The sequence below is a fragment of the Symphalangus syndactylus genome, chromosome 13 (genome assembly GCF_028878055.3).
Source record: "Symphalangus syndactylus isolate Jambi chromosome 13, NHGRI_mSymSyn1-v2.1_pri, whole genome shotgun sequence".
In the NCBI taxonomy this organism is placed as follows: Eukaryota; Metazoa; Chordata; class Mammalia; order Primates; family Hylobatidae; genus Symphalangus; species Symphalangus syndactylus.
Window position 1 is genome coordinate 31440285 of NC_072435.2, and position 17848 is coordinate 31458132.

Genomic DNA, 17848 nt, shown 5'->3' on the forward strand with positions numbered 1-17848 from the left:
GAGCCGAGACTGCACCACTGCACCCCAGCCTGGGTGACAGAGTAAGAGTCTGTCTCAAAAAAATAAAAATTAGGCCAGGCGTGACGGCTCATACCTGTAATCCCAGCACTTTAGGAAGCCGAGGTGGGTGGATCACTTGAGGCCAGGAGTTTGAGACCAGCCTGGTCAATGTGGAGAAACCCCGTTTTTACTAAAAATACAAAACATTTAGCCAAGTGTGGTGGTGCGCATCTGTAGTTCCAGCTACTCAGGATGCTGAGAGAGACTTGCTTAAATCTGGGAGGTGGAGGCTGCAGTGAGCTAAGATTGCACCACTATACTCTCTAGCCTGGGCAACAAAGGAAGAGTCTGTCTCAAAAAAAAAACTTAAAAAATAAAAAAATTTAAGCCAGGAGCGGTGGCTAATGCCTGTAATCCCAGTACTTTGGGAGGCCGAGGCGGGTGGATCACCTGAGGTCAGGAGTTCGAGACCAGCTTGGCCAACATGATGAAACCCCGTCTCTACTAAAAATTCAAAAAATTAGCCAGGCGTGGTGGCAGGCGCCTGTAATCCCAGCTACTTGGGAGGCTGAGGCAGGAGGATTGCCTGAACCCAGGAGGCAGAGGTTGCAGTGAGCTGAGATGGCGCCGCTGAACTCCAGCCTGGGCAACAAGAGCGAAACTGTCCCCCCTCCAAAAAAAAATTAATAAAATTAATTAGATTTTTAAAAAGGTATTTTTAAATTAAGGTATATACCTTTTTAAAGACATAATGCTACTGCACACTTAGACTACAGTATGGCGTAAAGATAACTTATTTTTTAATTTTTATTATTTTTTGAGATAAGAGTCTTGCTCTTTTTGCTCAGGCTGCAGTGCAATGGCATGATCTTGGCTCACTGCAACCTCCACCTCCCAGGTTCAAGTGATTCTCCTGCCTCAGCCTCCTGAGTAGCTGGGATTACAAGTGCCCACCACCACACCCGGCTAGTTTTTCTATTTTTAGTAGAGACGGGGTTTCACCACTTTGGCCAGGCTGGTCTCAAACTCCTGATCTTAGGTGATCTACCCACCTCCGCCTCCCAAAGTGCTGGGATTATAGGCATGACCCACTGCGCCCAGCCAAAACATAACTTTTTTTTTTTTTTTGAGGCAGGGTTTTGCCCGTTACCCAGGCTGGAGTGTGATGGCGTGATCTCAGCTCACTGCAACATCTGCCTCCTGGTTTCAAGCGATTCTCCTGCCTCAGCCTCCTGAGTAGCTGGGATTACAGGCATGCACCACCATGCCTAATTTTGTATTTTTAGTAGAGATGGGGTTTCTCTATGTTGGTCAGGCTAGTCTCGAACTCCCAACCTGAGGTGATCTGCCCGCCTCGGCCTCCCAAAGTGCTGGGATTACAGGCATGAGCCACTGTGCCCGCCCAAAACATAACTTTTATATGCACTGGGAAACCAAAAAATTCGTGTGACTGGCTTTATTGCCATATATGCTTTATTGCAGTAGTCTGGAACTAATCCCACACTATCTCTGAGTTATGCCTGTATTTATTTTCCTACCACTATATTCTTTAGCTGGTCTCTTAAAGCCAAGTCCAGCCACGTGCTCATACCTGTAATCCCAGCACTTTGGGAGGCTGAAAAGGGAGGCTTGAGTCTAGAGTTCAAGACCAGTCTGGGCAACGCAGCGAGTCCCCATCTCTATGAAAAATAAAAACACTTAGGCTGGACATGGTGGCTCATGCCTGTAATCCCAGCATTTGGGAGGCCGAGGCGGGCGAATCATGAGGTCAGGAGTTCAAGACCAGCCTGGCCAATATGGTGAAACCCCATCTCTACTAAAAATACAAAAATTAGCCGGGTGTAGTGGTGGGTGCCTGTAGTCCCAGCTACTTGGGAGGCTGAGGCAGGAGAATCACTTGAACTGGGAGACAGAGGTTGCAATGAGCTGAGATTGTACCACTATACTCCAGCCTGGGCAACAGAGCGAGACTCCATCTTAAAAGAAAAAAAAAAATTAAAAAAAAAAATTAGCTGGGCTTGGTGGCACGCATACACCTGTGGTCCCAGCTACTCAAGAGGCTGAAGCAAGATAATTGAGCCTGTAAGGTAAGGCTGCAGTAAGGTGTGATCGTGCCACTGTACTCCATGGAGCGTGGGTGAGATCCTGTCTCAAAAAAAAATTAAAAAAAAAAAAAAAAGACAGGCCCAGGTAGTGCAGCACTAATAATGACATATAGTAAGCGTATTAACCAGCACAGTTACCCTATGAGTAAACACTACTATATTCTCCTTTTTAAGACGACGTGCCTAAGGCACCAAGAGTTTAAAGGGCCGTGTCGGAGGGTGCAGAGCAGGTAAGAGGTGGGACTGGGACTCAAACCTAGGCCATGTGTCATGATGAGAAAAAGAGTAACGAAGGCCTCAACAAATGTGGACAACTGCTATTTGGCCTATGACCTGGTGTTAACATTTAGGTGTATGAGACACTTTCTGATAAGACCTTCACACTATCTGCTACCTGGGGGCAAATTACGAGTTGTACAAAGACCAAGAGATAACACATCAATAGCATGTGCTGCTCCACTGATCCAAAATTTCATCACGCCGCCTTTGCAGCACTCTCACATGCTTGCTTATCTGAACATTTTAATTACCTAATTGTTCTCTTTCATTCTTCCAGCAAACTCAAAGGTTACCAACTTTAGCATTATGTTTACTCTTGGCATTTAGTTCTCAAAAAATAAAAATAAAAAGACTGTGGCAGGCAAAATAGGTATTTAAGCCCATTTTATAGACAGGAGAACTCAGATTAATAAATGACTTGTCCTAAGTCACAAAGTTGGTAAGATGCAAATGAAAACTAACAATAGGAAAGCTTCTTTCCTCTACATGGCTTGAGGAATCCCAAGAATCTGAAGACTGAAAGGCAACAGATTTCATCTATTCCAGGATTCTCTCATTCAGAAACTCATACCTTTATTCAACGAAGACTGAGCTCCTACTGACCTGTCAGGTCATGTTCTAGGTGATGTCACAGAACAAATGGAGGAACAAAAGACAAAAATCTCACAGAGGATCCAAAACGCTTTATTTTGCAATTTCTTCCTGATGTCTGAACGTCAACCTCCTTGAATTGAAGATCTGTTACTCTCCCCGACAACAGAAAGAATGATCAGTAAATAAATATTTAATAGATATATGTGTAGATGTCTTGTTAAATAAAAACAACAATAAAACCAAATGGGGTAAACTTTAAAATTATTGCTTATCCAAGACAAAATGAGGCCGGGTGCAGTGGCTCACACCTGTAATCCCATCTACTCAGGAGGCTGAGGCAGGAGAATCGCTTGAACCCGGGAAGCGGAGGTTGCAGTGAGCTGAGACTGCGCCATTGCACTCCAGCCTGGGCAAAAGAGCAAGACTCCGTCTCAAAAAAAAAGAGACAAAACTGCTGGGCGCAGAGGCTCACACCTGTATCCTAGCACTTTGGGAGGCCAAGGCAGGTGGACCACGAGGTCAGGAGTTCGAGACCAGCCTGACCAATAAGGTAAAACCCTGTCTCTACTAAAAATACAAAAATTAGCCGGGCGTGGTGGCAGGCGCCTGTAATCCCAGCTACTCAGGAGGCTGAGGCAGGAGAATTGCTTGAACCCAGGAGGCAGAGGTTGCAGTGAGCCGAAGATCGCGCCACTGCACTCCAGCCTGGGTGAGAGCGCAAGACTCTGTCTCAAAAAAAAAAAAAAAAAAAAAAAAAAGTTCTTTCTCATAATAAGACGAAATCTGTCTTCCTAGTCAATGCATTCTTGCACTGAAATGCTTAGTCACACATAATTCTTTAAGATAACATCAAGGAAAAATAATCAGGCCACTGGCCTTCTAAATTTTTTACATTCTGGTAAAGAAACAGTGTGTTCCTTGTGTTACCTGTAAGGGAAGAATTGCTTTTGTTTTATAAACGGCATATAAATTCTCCCAGAGGAGGAGGAGGAGGCATGTTTTGTGCACTCTAAACCTTGCAGATACCTAGACCTCTACCTCTACCCTCTGGAACTACAAAGAACTAGTTTGTTCCCTCTTCTGCTTAACAAACTTTTGCTAAATTATTTAAATAAAATTAATTATAGACAGGACTTCAAAATAGGACTTTGGGAAAAAAATTTTAATTAATAGCTTAGCCAGGCGAGGTGGCTCACGCCTGTAATCCCAGCACTTGGGAGGCTGAAGCGGGCGGATCACCCGAGGTCAGGAGTTTGAGACCAGCCTCACTAACATGGGGAAACCCCGTCTCTACTAAAAATACAAAATTAGCCCAGGGTGGTGGCGCATGCCTGTAATCCCAGCTACTCGGGAGGCTGAGGCCAGAGAATGGCGTGTACCCGGGAGGTGGAGGTTGCAGTGAGCCGAGATCGTGCCATTGCACGCCAGCCTGGGCAACAAGAGCAAAACTCCATCTCAAAAAAGAAAAAAAAAGCTTAAATAAAATTAAATCTTATTAAAATGATGTTTTTGGCCCATAAAAGGGAACACATTACTAATTTTATAGCCATTCCTGACTTTGATCCATGGCTTTTTTTTTTTTTTAAGAGTCTCGCTGTCAGCCAGGTGGGGTGCAGTGGCGCGATCTCAGCTCACTGCAACCTCCACCTCCTGGGTTCTAGCAATTCTCCTGCCTCGGCCTCTCAAGTAGCAGGATTACAGGTGACCGCCACCAAGCCTGGGCTAATTTTTTTTTGTAGTTGTATTTTTAGTAGAGATGGGGGTTTCACCATGTTGGCTAGAGTAGTTTCGAACTCCTGACCTCAAATGATCTGCCCACCTCGGCCCCCCAAAGTGCTAGGATTACAAGTGTGAGCCACCATGCCCGGCCGGCTCCTTTCTCTTAAAACAAGCACACTTCAGGGGTTAGAAGGGAACCTTGTTCAAAGAGAACTAAGGGTTCAGCTCTATCCACCATGGAGTAGACTTGAATTCTCTTCATCTCTGGGCTGAGATCACACTGGGCAAAAGCACATTCTGGAAAGTGTAAAGTCCTTTCCAGACTTTCTGGAAAGCGTGTAAAAGAGCATTCTGGAAACTGTAAAGTTGGCCAGAGAAGTCAATAGAGAGCAGAGACTCTGGGCCATACTGCTTTGGGGACCTACTAGCCATGTGGCCTTGGGCAAGTCCCCTCTCTGCAACCTCGGTTCCCCATCTGGAAGGTGAGAATACCACCTACCCCAGAGGGTTATTGTGAGGAGAATATGAGATAACATTTCGTAGTCTTCTGGTATGTAATAAACAGTTCATTGTTATTATTTGGTAATATTAGTAATTAATTTGATTATTCTCTAAGAAAGGGTGAATGCCTTACCTTCAAAGGTACTAGAGTCCAACAGATCTTACCATGAATTTCTTGCTTTTCAGCTCAATTTTTCCTTCATATGTTTATAAGAAAAACCAAACACAATACAACCAAACTACAAAACAAAAAACTTGTTTAATCTTCTTTTCCCTGAATCAGAAACAGTAAAATCATTGTGGAAAGCTTGGGAAAATTAAAAAAAAAGTTTTAATCACCCATAATCCTACAACACAGAGTTAACTAATAACACTTCAGCATATTTCTTCCACTTTTTCACATATATATTTTAAAATAACTGGACTCATGCTGTTTATAGTTCTATATCCTATTTTTTCCCACATTTAATTTTATTTTGTGTGCACTTTCCCACATCAAGTATTCTCAAAAACATACTTTTTAAATGACTCCATAACCTTTCCATAAAGCAAACCATTCCCCTAAGATTAAAACATTTAGATTTTTTTTTTAATTTATAAACATTCATATACTTAACATAGTTAACATCTCTTTTGTATACAATCTTGATTCACATCTCTATTTCTTGGTCCCTATAGATTCTTTTTTTTTTTTGGTGAGGCAGAGTCTCACTCTGTCACCCATGCTGGAGTGCAGTGGCATAATCTGCGTTCACTGCAACCTCCGTCTTCTGGGTTCAAGCGATTCTCCTGCCTCAGCCTCCCGAGTAGCTGGGATTACAGGCACCTGCCACTATGCCTGGCTAATTTTTTGTGTTTTTAGTAGAGACAGGGTTTCACCATGTTGGCCAAACTGGTCTCGAACTCCCAACCTCAAGTGATCCGCCTGCCTAGGCCTCCCCAAGTGCTGGGATTACAGGCATGAGCCACCGCACCCAGCCCTCTATAGATTCTTACAAGTAGATCAAAGATTGTATGTTTCTTAAAACATTGCTGGGCGGGCATGGTGGCTCACACCTGTAATCCCAGCACTCTGGGAGGCCAAGATGGGCAGATCACTTGAGGTCAGTAATTCGAGAACACCCTGGCCAACATGGTGAAACCCCGTACCTACTCAAAAAAAAAAATATATATATATATATATGTAACAAAAATTAGTTAGGTATGGTGGTGGGCGCCTGTAATCCCAGCTACTTGGGAGGCTGAGGCAAGAGAATCCCTTGAACCCAGGAGGCGGAGGTTGCAGTGAGCCAAGATTACACAACTGCACTCCACTGCACTCCAGCCTGAGCAACAGAGCAAGACTCTCTCTCAGAAAAAAAAACACAAAAAACAAAAAAACAACAACAAAAAAACAGGCTGAGTGCCATGGCTCACACCTGTAATCCCAGCACTTTGGGAGGCTAAGGCAGGTGGATCACATGAGGTCAGGAGTTCAAGACCAGCCTGGCCAACATGGCGAAACCCCATCTCTACTAAAAGTACAAAAATTAGCCGGGCGTGGTGGCACACACCTGTAATCTCAGCTACTTGGGAGGCTGAGGCAGGAGAATTGCTTTAACCTGGGAGGTGGAGGTTGCAGTGAGCCGAGATCATGCCACTGCACTCTAGCCTGGGTGACAGAGCAAGACTCCATCTCAAAACAAACAAACAAACAAATAAAACATTGCTAAACTACTTCCCTGAAAGTTCACACTAGTTTATAGGCCTGAGAGTAATTTCAATACCAGTCCCATTTCACTCTCATCAGCAGTGACCACTCTCTCTTTTCTTTTAATTTCCAGCAGAGATCAAAATAATCTGGAATTAACAACACGACTAGAAAAGATCTGTTGTTAAAAGAATGCTTTCACACTTGTGATAATTTATACAATGAAATCACTGTTATCCCATTCTTTATCAGGTATTTGATCCTGCCCAGATGGGTAAAGTTAGAAACATCCTACATGTTCACATTTGTATATTAAATATAAAGTAATAATTGAAGTGCCTTATATACAGACTCTCAAATAATTTCCGGCTCAGTAAGAACTATGTAGAAAAGGGAATTATGCTCCATCATATGAAAAAGGGGCTTGTACAACATGCAAAAAATTCAGAAATGGACACTTAAGATTTATGTACTTTTCTACATGTAGATTATATCTTAATTTTTTAAGAAAAAACTTAAAAGGGGATTTGTACACAAGAAAATATACACAACTTGTACATATATATAACATCAAATCACAACTACTTTAGCTAAGGCTGCCATTTTTTAAGGCTTTATGGTTGTTGAGTGGCTACTACTAGGTACATGCCAACAGCCAAGACCCACTCCACAGCAGTCAGGAGTCTTCTCTTCTTCCTCATTTATCAAAGGTTTTATCTACATTCCTCAGTTGACTGACCAATCAGAGGAAGAAATTTCTTTTTTTTTTTTCTTTGAGAGAGAGTCTTGCTCTGTCACCCAGGCTGGAGTGCAGTGGCACGACCTCAGCTCACTGCAAGCTCCGCCTCCTGGGTTCACACCATTCTCCTGCCTCAGCCTCCGGAGTAGCTGGGACTACAGGTGCCCACCACCACACCCAGCTAATTTTTTGTATTGTTAGTAGAGATGGGATTTCACTGTATTAGCCAGGGTGGTCTCGATCTCCTGACCTCGTGATCCACCCGCCTCAGCCTTCCAAAGTGCTGGGGATTACAGGCATGAGCCACAGTGCCCGGCCCAGAGGAAGAAATTTCTTATACGTTGACAGCATTAAAAAAAGTATTCAAGCCAGGCGTGGTAGCTCACGCCTGTAATCCCAGCACTTTGGGAGGCTAAGGCGGGTGGATCACAAGGTCAGGAGTTCGAGACCAGCCTGGCTAACACGGTGAAACCCCATCTCTACTAAACAAAATACAAAATATTAGCCGGGCATGGTGGCGGGCGCCTGTAGTCCCAGCTACTTGGGTGGCTGAGGCACGAGAATGGCGTGAACCCACAAGGCGGAGCTTGCAATGAGCCGAGATGGCGCCACTGCACTCCAGCCTGAGCGACAAAGCAAGACTCCATCTCAAAAAAAAAAAAAAAAGTATACAGTGATTTCAGGCCATTAAAAAGGTTACCATAAAAGCAGCATCCACTAACCTCTACCTACAACGTTAACAGGCATTTCTGAAAAATAAAGACCTAGTCATACATTTTATCACCAATCATTTAGGTACCCTATTCCCAGTGAAATAATTCCCTTGAAGTGAAAGCTACTCTAGCAGAAGATGCTGATTTCAAGAATCTAATAATCTTGTATTAATGCAGTGCTGACTTTCATTTGTACACAATCAATTTGTTACTGAACAAAGAACTCTTTTTAATTGCCCATGGCAATTAATGGTAATCATTTTCCTTTGTCTCATTCCTAAGTAGTGCAGGCTGCAAGAGATAAAGCCACAGTTTTGACCTTTCTTTTAAATGAAAATGGGGAAAAAGCACAACGCAATGCAAATACACACACACACACACACACACACACACACACACACACATAATTTTTTTTCTTGAGACAAGGTCTCACTCCATCACCCAGGCAGGACTGCAGTGGTGCGATCATGGCTCACTGCAGCCTTTACCTCTGGGGGTTAGGTGTTTAGGTGATCTGCCCACCTTGGCCTTCCAAAGTGCTGGGATTACAGGCGTGAGCCACCACGCTTGGCCAACCATATATATACACCTCAGGAGGCTATTAGCTATAACTAACCAGCATACTTTTAGACTAACATTTTTTTAAAATGCAAAAAGTTACTAAATAAAGTATCATGTCCGGATGTGGAGTCTCAGGCCTGTAATCCCAGCACTTTGGGAGGCCGAGGCACATGGACACATGAGGTCAGGGGTTCAAGACCAGCCTGGACAACATGGTGAAACCCGTGTCTGCTAAAAATACAAAAAACTAGCCAGGCGTGGTGGCAAGCACCTGTAATCCCAGCTACTTGGGAGACTGAAGCAGGAGAATCGCTTGAACCTGGAAGGTGGAGGTTGCAGTGAGCCGAGATGGCACCACTGTGCTCCAGCCTGAGTGACAGAGCAAGACTCCGTCTCAAAAAAAAAAAAAAAAAAAAAAAAGTATCATGGTGTGCTCCACATAAATAACTCAAGAGAAGTATTTCTATCTGTATGTTTCTTTTAATTTTTATTTTTTAATTGTAAATTGGCAAATTGTAGTTGTATATATTCTATGTATATATTTTTAGTTGCCTAAAGAAAATCTCTCAATTTGTAGCTACCCAAATACTTTTCTACTTGCTGAAAAAAATGTAGATTTAAGGAGTCATTACATGACCAAACATCTCTACCTTCTTCCTGTTAGACTAGTTTACTTACACAGTTTTGTTACACCTGTGTTTGAATTCAGGTCAGACATAAAATGCTCAACTTTTCCAAATATGCTGGCTAAAAAGGCAAGCTGGTACTTGTGGTGTAGATTCTTTTCAAAGTATGGAACCTACTGTGTGCTCAAATCTCTGAATATGAAAGTCTTCAAGACTATTAATACAGGATCGCATCCCAAGGAGCCAGACATTAATCAGAATAGTCTATTCAACATTTACTTCCCTTCACCCTATATAGTTAATTGTTAACAACTGACTATAAATTCCTTAAGGTGATGAACTATGCTTATTCTTATACCCAGAGAGGCAGTGTAGCCTAATAAAATAAACAAATTTTGAAATCAGATCTGGATTCTTCACACTGACTTACTACTTATTAACTGTGTCATCATGATCAAGAAATTTACAATGCAGCAAGTATGCAGATTAAAGTATGCTGGGCCAGAGCCAGGTGCGGTGGCTCACACCTGTAATCCCAGCTCTCTGGGAGGCCGAGGCAGGTGGATGACCTGAGGTCAAGAGTTCGAGACCAGGCTGGCCAACATGGCAAAACCCCGTCTCTACTAAAAATATAAAAACTAGATGGGCATGGTGGGCGTGCGCCGTAATCCCAGCTACTCGGGAGGCCGAGGCACGAGAATCGCTGGAATCCAGGAGGCGGAGGTTGCAGTGAGCTGAGATCTCGCCACTGCACTCCACCCTGGGCGATAGAGCGAGATTCCGTCTCAAAAAAAGAAAAAAAAAGGCTGATGAGAGCATGCCCTCTAAGCATTTAAAGCTTGCAAATGGCCATTACGGTTGGTACAAACATCTCAAAACAAAACAAAACAAAACAAACAAAAACTTTAGCACCTGTTTATCTTCTATCAACATGGATACAATGGGGGCCTACCAAGTACAAGGTATTTTGCTAGGTGTGGTGGGAAATCAAAGATAATATAAGAGGCTCCTCATCCTCAGGAGTTTACTGTCTATCTAGAGAGAGAGATGACAATCAAGTATTATTAGCCACAAAATAAGGCAGAATGGGAAGCAACTAGTATAATCCCTTCATTTTTCAACTGAAGGAACTGTAGTCTAGAGAAATGAAAATGATTTGGCTAGTCACACAGCTAGTAAATGGCAGGACTAGGGCTAGGACCCAGGTTTCTTCGACGTTCTTTACATCATAGGAAGCTGCCTCTCAATTGTCCAAATTCAATTACCAGTTTACTACAGTGGCCAGGATGAGGACATCATCCAAGTAAGAATGCAGAGATATCAGGAGAGCAAAAGAGGCAGGAAATACCTGCAGATCTATAATACAACAGTCACAACTGCTGCAAAGTGCATAAAAAGAAAATGTTCATTTCAATTAAGGAAGATGAGAGAGATAGGCAAGTCCGGCTATTTTCAACTAAAATAAATATTACTTTCCTGTAATGATACTTCATGGCTGAAAGTATCTGGTTCTCTGCTAATATATCAACTTAATGGCATTTCTCAATATCAGAGAAGCAAATAAATGAAAATTAGATTGACAGATGCCAAAAGTTATCTTTAAGAATTCTTCAGGCCGGGCGCGGTGGCTCACGCTTGTAATCCCAGCACTTTGGGAGGCCGAGGCGGGCGGATCACGAGGTCAGGAGATCGAGACCAAGGTGAAACCCCGTCTCTACTAAAAATACAAAAAATTAGTCGGGCGTGGTGGCGGACGCCTGTAGTCCCAGCTACTCGGAGAGGCTGAGGCAGGAGAATGGCGTGAACCCGGGAGGCGGAGCTTGCAGTGAGCGGAGATCGCACCACTGTACTCCAGTCTGGGTGAAAGAGCGAGACTCCGTCTCAAAAAAAAAAAAAAAAAAAAGAATTCTTCATAGATGAAGCCTGATAAAGCACTGGATCAAAAGTTAAACAGAAAGAAACTTTCGGGAAGATGAACATGAATTATTTGTTTGCATTTCTTAATGCCAGCAATACAAGTGCTATTCAGACCATTGCTGTTTGAGAGCCTAGGTCAACAATGACTCAGCTTGAAAAATTCCATATTGTTTTTAAAAGAGGTATATGGTTTTAGTTATGTAGCTAATATAATCTGGATAACCCCATCCCCCTAAATTATAATTTCCATGTGAATGGTTGAAAAACAGGCAGTGTTTATTTTATATCTGAAAAAGTATACAACAAGGGTAATCCAGTTCATTTTACTGCATCTCCCAGGGAAAGAGCCCCCTACACAGACTCTGGGTTACGGGACTTGATGACAGGCAGTTGGGGATTGGCAGGTGAGGGAGGAATCAAAGAGTAGCAACAGGAGCTTAGTCCTAAGCTCCAGCTCTAACTTGGTAAGTGACCCAGGACAACAAGAATCTACAATCAGACCTGGACAGCACACCAGGCTTCAGACTAGGAAGGTGAAGCCCAGAGAGGTAAAGCAATTTGTTCAAGGTCCCAACTAATTAGGACAAGGCCTAGATCAGAAGGCAGGTCACTGCCCTTATATAAATCCAGTACTTTTCTGCTGTGGCAGGAAGCCTGTCACAATGCCCTATGCCAGCCTTCCACTCCTCCATCTGTAAATGAGAAGGCTAGACTAGGCACTGATTTTCACACTGAGTTCCAATGAACGCAAGGTGTCAAAGGAGGTATTTCTGCTAGTCACCTTCTCTCTTCATGCAAAGAATCTCAATTTTACCTATTTTATAGATCGTGAAAAAGAAATCTTACCAACTGGACATCATGGATAGTGCTGTGATGAATAACAAAAGATTTTTTAAAAAAGGGAAAAACAGGCCAGGCACGGTGGCTCATGCCTGTAATCCCTGCACTTTGGGAGGCCGAGGCAGGTGGATCACTTGAGGTCAGGAGTTCAAGACCAGCCTGGCCAACATGGTGAAACCCCATCTCTACTAAAAATACAAAAATTAACCTGGTACATGCCTGTAATCCCAGCCTGTAATCGGGAGGCTGTCACAGGAGAATCGCTTGAACCCAGGAAGCAGAGGTTGTGGTGAGCTGAGATTGTGCCATTGCACTCCAGCCTGGACAACAAGAGGGAAACTCCATCTCAAAAAAAAAAGTCATGATTACTGTGTAAATCAAGACATTGTTTAGACTGCCAGGTGGTGACTGACAATAGTCATAGCAGATCACAGGAAGACCCTGCAAGAGGCCTAACACCTCTCAGGAGACCACAGTGGACCAAAGATGGGAAGCAGAACAGACTAGATGGAGACGAACAACCACTCCGACCTTTTCAATCTCCAACTATATTGACCTGACGCCTCACCTCCTCACATGCAGACTCACCAAACATCTATTAGGCTATGGTTTACTGTCACCTGTGCAGCCCCCACCCTTCCCAGGCTGTGTGTCCTTTGCCAAAAGTTACCATCAGGTCCATGGATCTGCCCATGAATCTGCACACCGACAACTTCTTTCAACTTCTTCTCTTCTGGATCAAGAAGAATGAGTATTTTCTGATTTGTCACTGTCCTAAATGCATCAACCTTCATCATGCCAAGGAAAATGGCAGGCAGGTAAAAGGGTGGGCAGGGGGCACAGCCAAAGAAAGGTTAGTTGAAAACAAGATAACTTAAATGAGGAACTTTGATCAGATTAGTTTTTAAGTCTTTACAAAGATTTTCTAGACAGGGCAAGAGCCCTTGAAAACATGTTACTACACTGAAAGCAGTTGTCTACCGCCATCTCCTGCTCCAGCCCCCCAACTCCAAATGGCATATTAACTGTGCCAGAAGGCCAAGGCTACCACCTCACATTTCTGTGGCATCCAATTCCATCATCAAAGCAAATGTCAATGCTGGAGTTAGGGCCTCTGCTAGCCTCAGAGAAATGTGACAGTGTCTTTAAGAACATCGGTTACCAGTCAAGGTGGAAAAATCAGCTCTTTATTCAGTGTTTCCTCTCTCCCTATAATGTAAACTTAGGCTTTTGGCATGCAGGACCTTTTCATGCTGCCAATGATATTAAAACTCTGGGACACACATTTAAGCAGTACTGCATACACAGTTGTTTTTATTCTTAATTATCTGTCACTTCCATATTAATAAAAAACAAAACAACTATAGATACCAACATGGATAACACAAACTCTAAGATAAATTCAGAAAATTAATCATGACACACAAGGCTAAAAATTCACCAACAGAAATGAACCAAAAATCTTTAAGTCAATAATGGTGAAAACCCATGCCATACATAGATCATTAAAATTACCAGATTCTGTCAGAAAATTTTAAAAAGTTCAAGGGACCATACAGATCTACTATTAGCCCTCTTCACTGTCTCATATACAAATGCCCTAATATTTGATGAATGGTCCAACTCTGTAGATGACAGTGAATGTTTTTATTTCAAATGTGTCCACACAGAATTATTTCTAAATAAGTACTAAAATAAACAAAGTTTTATCATAGCTCAGTTAAGAAAGTCCTTCCAGTAAATGCTCCTTCACAGTTGGATGGCTACTTTAATATACAATTGCCCTAGGCCACAGCAGGGAAAAAAATCAGGCTTTTGATTTACTTAAGAAATAAATAAACCTAGAACATGCAAAAGATCCCCTTTCCCAAGTTAAGGAAGGAAAATGGTTGGATAGATTTTCTGTAAAAACCACCTCTACCCCTGAATGAACTTCCTAAATACCCCCCACAACCATACAGTCATTAAAGAAAATCGCTCAGGGATGGTAGCTAAGATGCATTTCTCAGATAATAAGACTAAAAATCCAATCACATCCGCCAGTTCCTGGCACCCCTTTCTAACTCTACCCAATCAGGTCACTCAAAAAGCTTAAGGAATGTCAGGGCCCACCCACACACCCCTTGTACGGCAATGAGCCCCAGAATCTAGCATGGATCTGCCCAGAGGCACTCAGCTCCTGTGGCAGGGAGTGCCTGCAATTTACCAGAGGGCAGAAATCTGAGTGACACTTGGCACTCTCTTTCAACAAACAACCGCAAAGTGCTTTCCAAACCCAAGCCCTCACCATTTTGAAGACCAGGAAGCTGGAGCCTTTCCCGGGGCAAAGGTGAAAAAGAAACAAGCCCACCTTCCCCATCCCCTCCCCCAAGGTCACACTGCAAACCAGAGGCCATTAGGGAAAATACTGTAGCTTCCCTAGGTCCAAGTGTGGCCATAACCCCCGGTGGGATCGGGAGAATTTGAGAACTGGCATTTCCCCAGCTAGAGGTAAAACGAAATAACTTGTCAGCTGGGGGGGTGGAGGGGAAGGACACTCCTAGGGGTGCTGGCTTAGAGGTGGAAGGGGAGAGAGGGTACTCTATGCAATGGCTCAAAGAAGGAAGAAGGGAAAGTGAGAAAGAGAATAAAGATCTATGAGCAGCTGCAATCCCCTTTTCCAAAGGATACAAAGCTGCAAAGCCCAGAGATCGGAAGGGAGAGAGCAAACAGGAGAGGAAAGAAAATGGGGCAATGGAAAGAGCTCTACCTCCCCCCACACTACTAACCTAGTGGAAGTAGGGGAAATGGGGGAGACACTCCCAGACTCCAGAAAGCAGTAACAATCAACGAACCCCCACCTACTTACCCAGATCTCTCAGGATCCCTGGGGAGAGAACCCTCAGGGTTAGGGCGCAGAGAGAGAATCTGCAGTCTCAGAGACTGGAGAGCCTAAGGCACAATCCAGTCCCTTTGCCTCTGCAGCGGAGGGATGGAGAACAGAGAAAGACATGCCTGAAAGGGAAGTGCTCAATGGGGAATGGGTGGGCCACGGGTGGTGAGCTGCGAGGGGCAGGTCTGATAGGAACTAAATGGGAAGAGAAGGAGCCTGGCAGGATACAAGGGGAAAGAAAAAAAAGGGTGAGGAAGGAAACAAGTCCAAGAGGAACAGAATTGGGAAAGGGATATCAAAGGGGAGTGATAATCTATCACAGCACTGAGGCAGCTCCAAGAGGAAGGTAGGGGGGAATACATAGGAAAGAATGATTAAGAAGACATCTTAATGTCAAAATTGGAGTGAGAACTCCAAAAGAAGACAAGAGGCAGAACAGTGGAGGGTGGGCAAATAAAGCAGAGTGAAGGGTGAGGGCTGAATCAAAATGGTGGGGGGAAGAGAACGTCATGTGGAAAACTTAAGATTCGGGAGGGAACAGAGAGGGGACACAGTGACAAGAACTCCAGGGTTAAAGGACCGCTCCAAGAGAGGACGGCAATACAGACGTTAAAAACCGGTCTAAAAATATGCGGGCAAGTGGACAGCTCCGAAGGAGCCGAGCTGGGGAGGGAAACACTAAATAAAGAGGATGGGGCAGAATTGAAAAAAACGAGGAGAAAGTGTAGGTACAAAATGGATCTAGGGGCAGGTCTGTGAGACGCATAACAGGAAGGGGATGGGTGACCAGCCCGTGAGGTATCAGAGGTATAGTGAGGTTAAAGGGCATGTCTAAGGGCTAAAACGGGGAGGAGAGGAATTGGAGCAAAGAGGGGACAGGAAGCAGTTTTTAGGCAGAGAACTGAAGGAGAGACAGGCCAAAGAAAGGAGAAGCAAATGAACGCAATAGCTCAGAGGAGTGCCAAAAAGGAGGTGAGGAAGAGAGGAAACCTCCAAGAGAACACGGGCTGAAACTGAAGGCAGTCTGAGTTAGGGATACATCATTTAAGTGAATAGCAGAAATGGGAGACCTGCAGAGTCAGAGAAGGGGGAGGAGGCTGCTTCCCCGGAAGGCAGAGTCAGAAGTAAGCAGGTGAGGGGAGCGCAGCAAGATCTGAGGTCGGGCAAGGGGCAGACCTGAGAGGCAGAAAGGTCTGGAAGAGAGGAAAGGGTCTGAATGGCAAATGGGAACAAGAGCTGAGAAGGGGAAGAGGCAAGCATGGTGCAGCCAAGTCCGAGGGGATCAGGGGAATGCGCTGGGGCACAGAAGGGTCAGAAAGCCAGCCGAGGGGCATCCCGGGGTGCAGCAGGCTCTGTGAGAGGGCAGACAGAAATGTGGGTAGTAGGGCCCACGAGGGAACGGGATTAAGTCCAAGGGGGAGACCTGGGGCAGCAGTGCCTGGTCGAACAGGGGTCTCAGATGGATCTCCAAAGGGTTGGAACCGCAGGTCCTAAAGGGACAGCTCCCAGGGTGCAACAGATTCTGAGACAGGAATAATAGCACAGCAGGTAGGTCAAAGAAGGGGCCGAGGACAGATCTGAGGGGTGGTGGGAGCAGAATCGAGAAGAGGGAGAAGGGTCACGGATCTCAAAAGTGGGAGCCACAATAAAGAGATGCAGAATGGTCAATGAGAAGATGGGTCCCGGAGCACTGCAGAGCCCGGGAGGAGCGAAGGGCATTATGGAGGGGTGGAAGGGGGAAGGGGGGCGCAGAATTGGGAGCCGGCTGGCTGAAGTCGGGGAGGCTCCAAGGCAGACACGGAGATCCCAACGGGTCGGGGATGGGGGCGGCGGGGACAGCAGGGCTGGGGCTGGCAGGGGCAGGTCCAAAGGGCAGGAGGGCCCCACGGGCCGGGCCGACGCGCGAAGCGACGGGGACGGCGGGGCCCGGGGGGCTGGGGGGGGGCCGCTCCTCCCCTCCCCCTCCAGCTCCTCCATTGTTCGCGGGCTCCGGGCCCCGCCGTCCCCGCCTCCCCCTGGACCCCGCAGCGGGGCGGCGCCCGGCCTCGCCGACCGGGACCCGAGAGCTCGCGCACTCACCAGCTGGGCGCCCTCAGCGCGGCCCCGGCCTCCAAGATCCCGGCAGCAACGACGGGGGCCCCGGCGCCATGTTCCCCTGCTCCTAGTCCAGCGGCGGCTGAGGCGGCGGCGGCGGCGGCGGCTCCGGCGGTGGGGGGCCGGGCGGACCCTCCCTCGCGGGTTCCCTCCTCCGCCTCCTCCACCTCCTCCTGCCGCCGCGCCACGGCTCTCCCTCGGGGCGGGGGGCGGGGAGGGGAAGGGGGGAGGGGCGGGAACCAGGGGGAGGGCGGACCAGCCTCGCTCACTCCCTCCCTCCCTCCCTCCCTCGCAATGGCGGCAGCGGCGGCGCCTCCTTCCTGCGACGGCCGCTCCCGCGCGCGCGCCCCCTCGCTACTGCGCGTGCGCGGCGCGTGGACCGTTGCAGGGGGATAACGGCTCCTGGGCGCGCGCCGCGAAGGGACAACCAGCGAGGCAGTGGGGAGAGGTCAGAGCGCGTGCGCACCCGAGGGGCTCACTGCCACCGCCGCTGCCTGAGGTTAGGAACGGCCGCGGACGGTGCAGTGCGCGTGCGCCCCCAAAAATGCCGCTACTGCGGCGGCCGCCGTCGCGACTGAGCGCGAGGCGACCTGCAATC

At 46.0% G+C, this 17848-nt stretch overlaps 1 protein-coding gene across 7 annotated transcripts in view; it reads right to left on the reverse strand.

Moving 5' to 3' along the window:
* Positions 1-17455, reverse strand: part of ARHGAP35 (Rho GTPase activating protein 35) — a 149433-nt gene extending 131978 nt beyond the window's left edge. For 3 of the 7 annotated variants that reach the window (XR_010115260.1, XM_055237480.2, XM_055237482.2), the window contains exon 1: positions 17236-17449. The gene's annotated coding sequence lies outside the window, so the exon portion shown is untranslated. Of the gene's footprint in view, positions 1-17235 lie in introns of all 7 variants that reach the window. The other 4 variants (XM_063615754.1, XM_063615753.1, XM_063615752.1 and 1 more) reach the window with 3 other exon arrangements.
* Between the last annotated feature and the right edge of the window lie 393 nt (positions 17456-17848).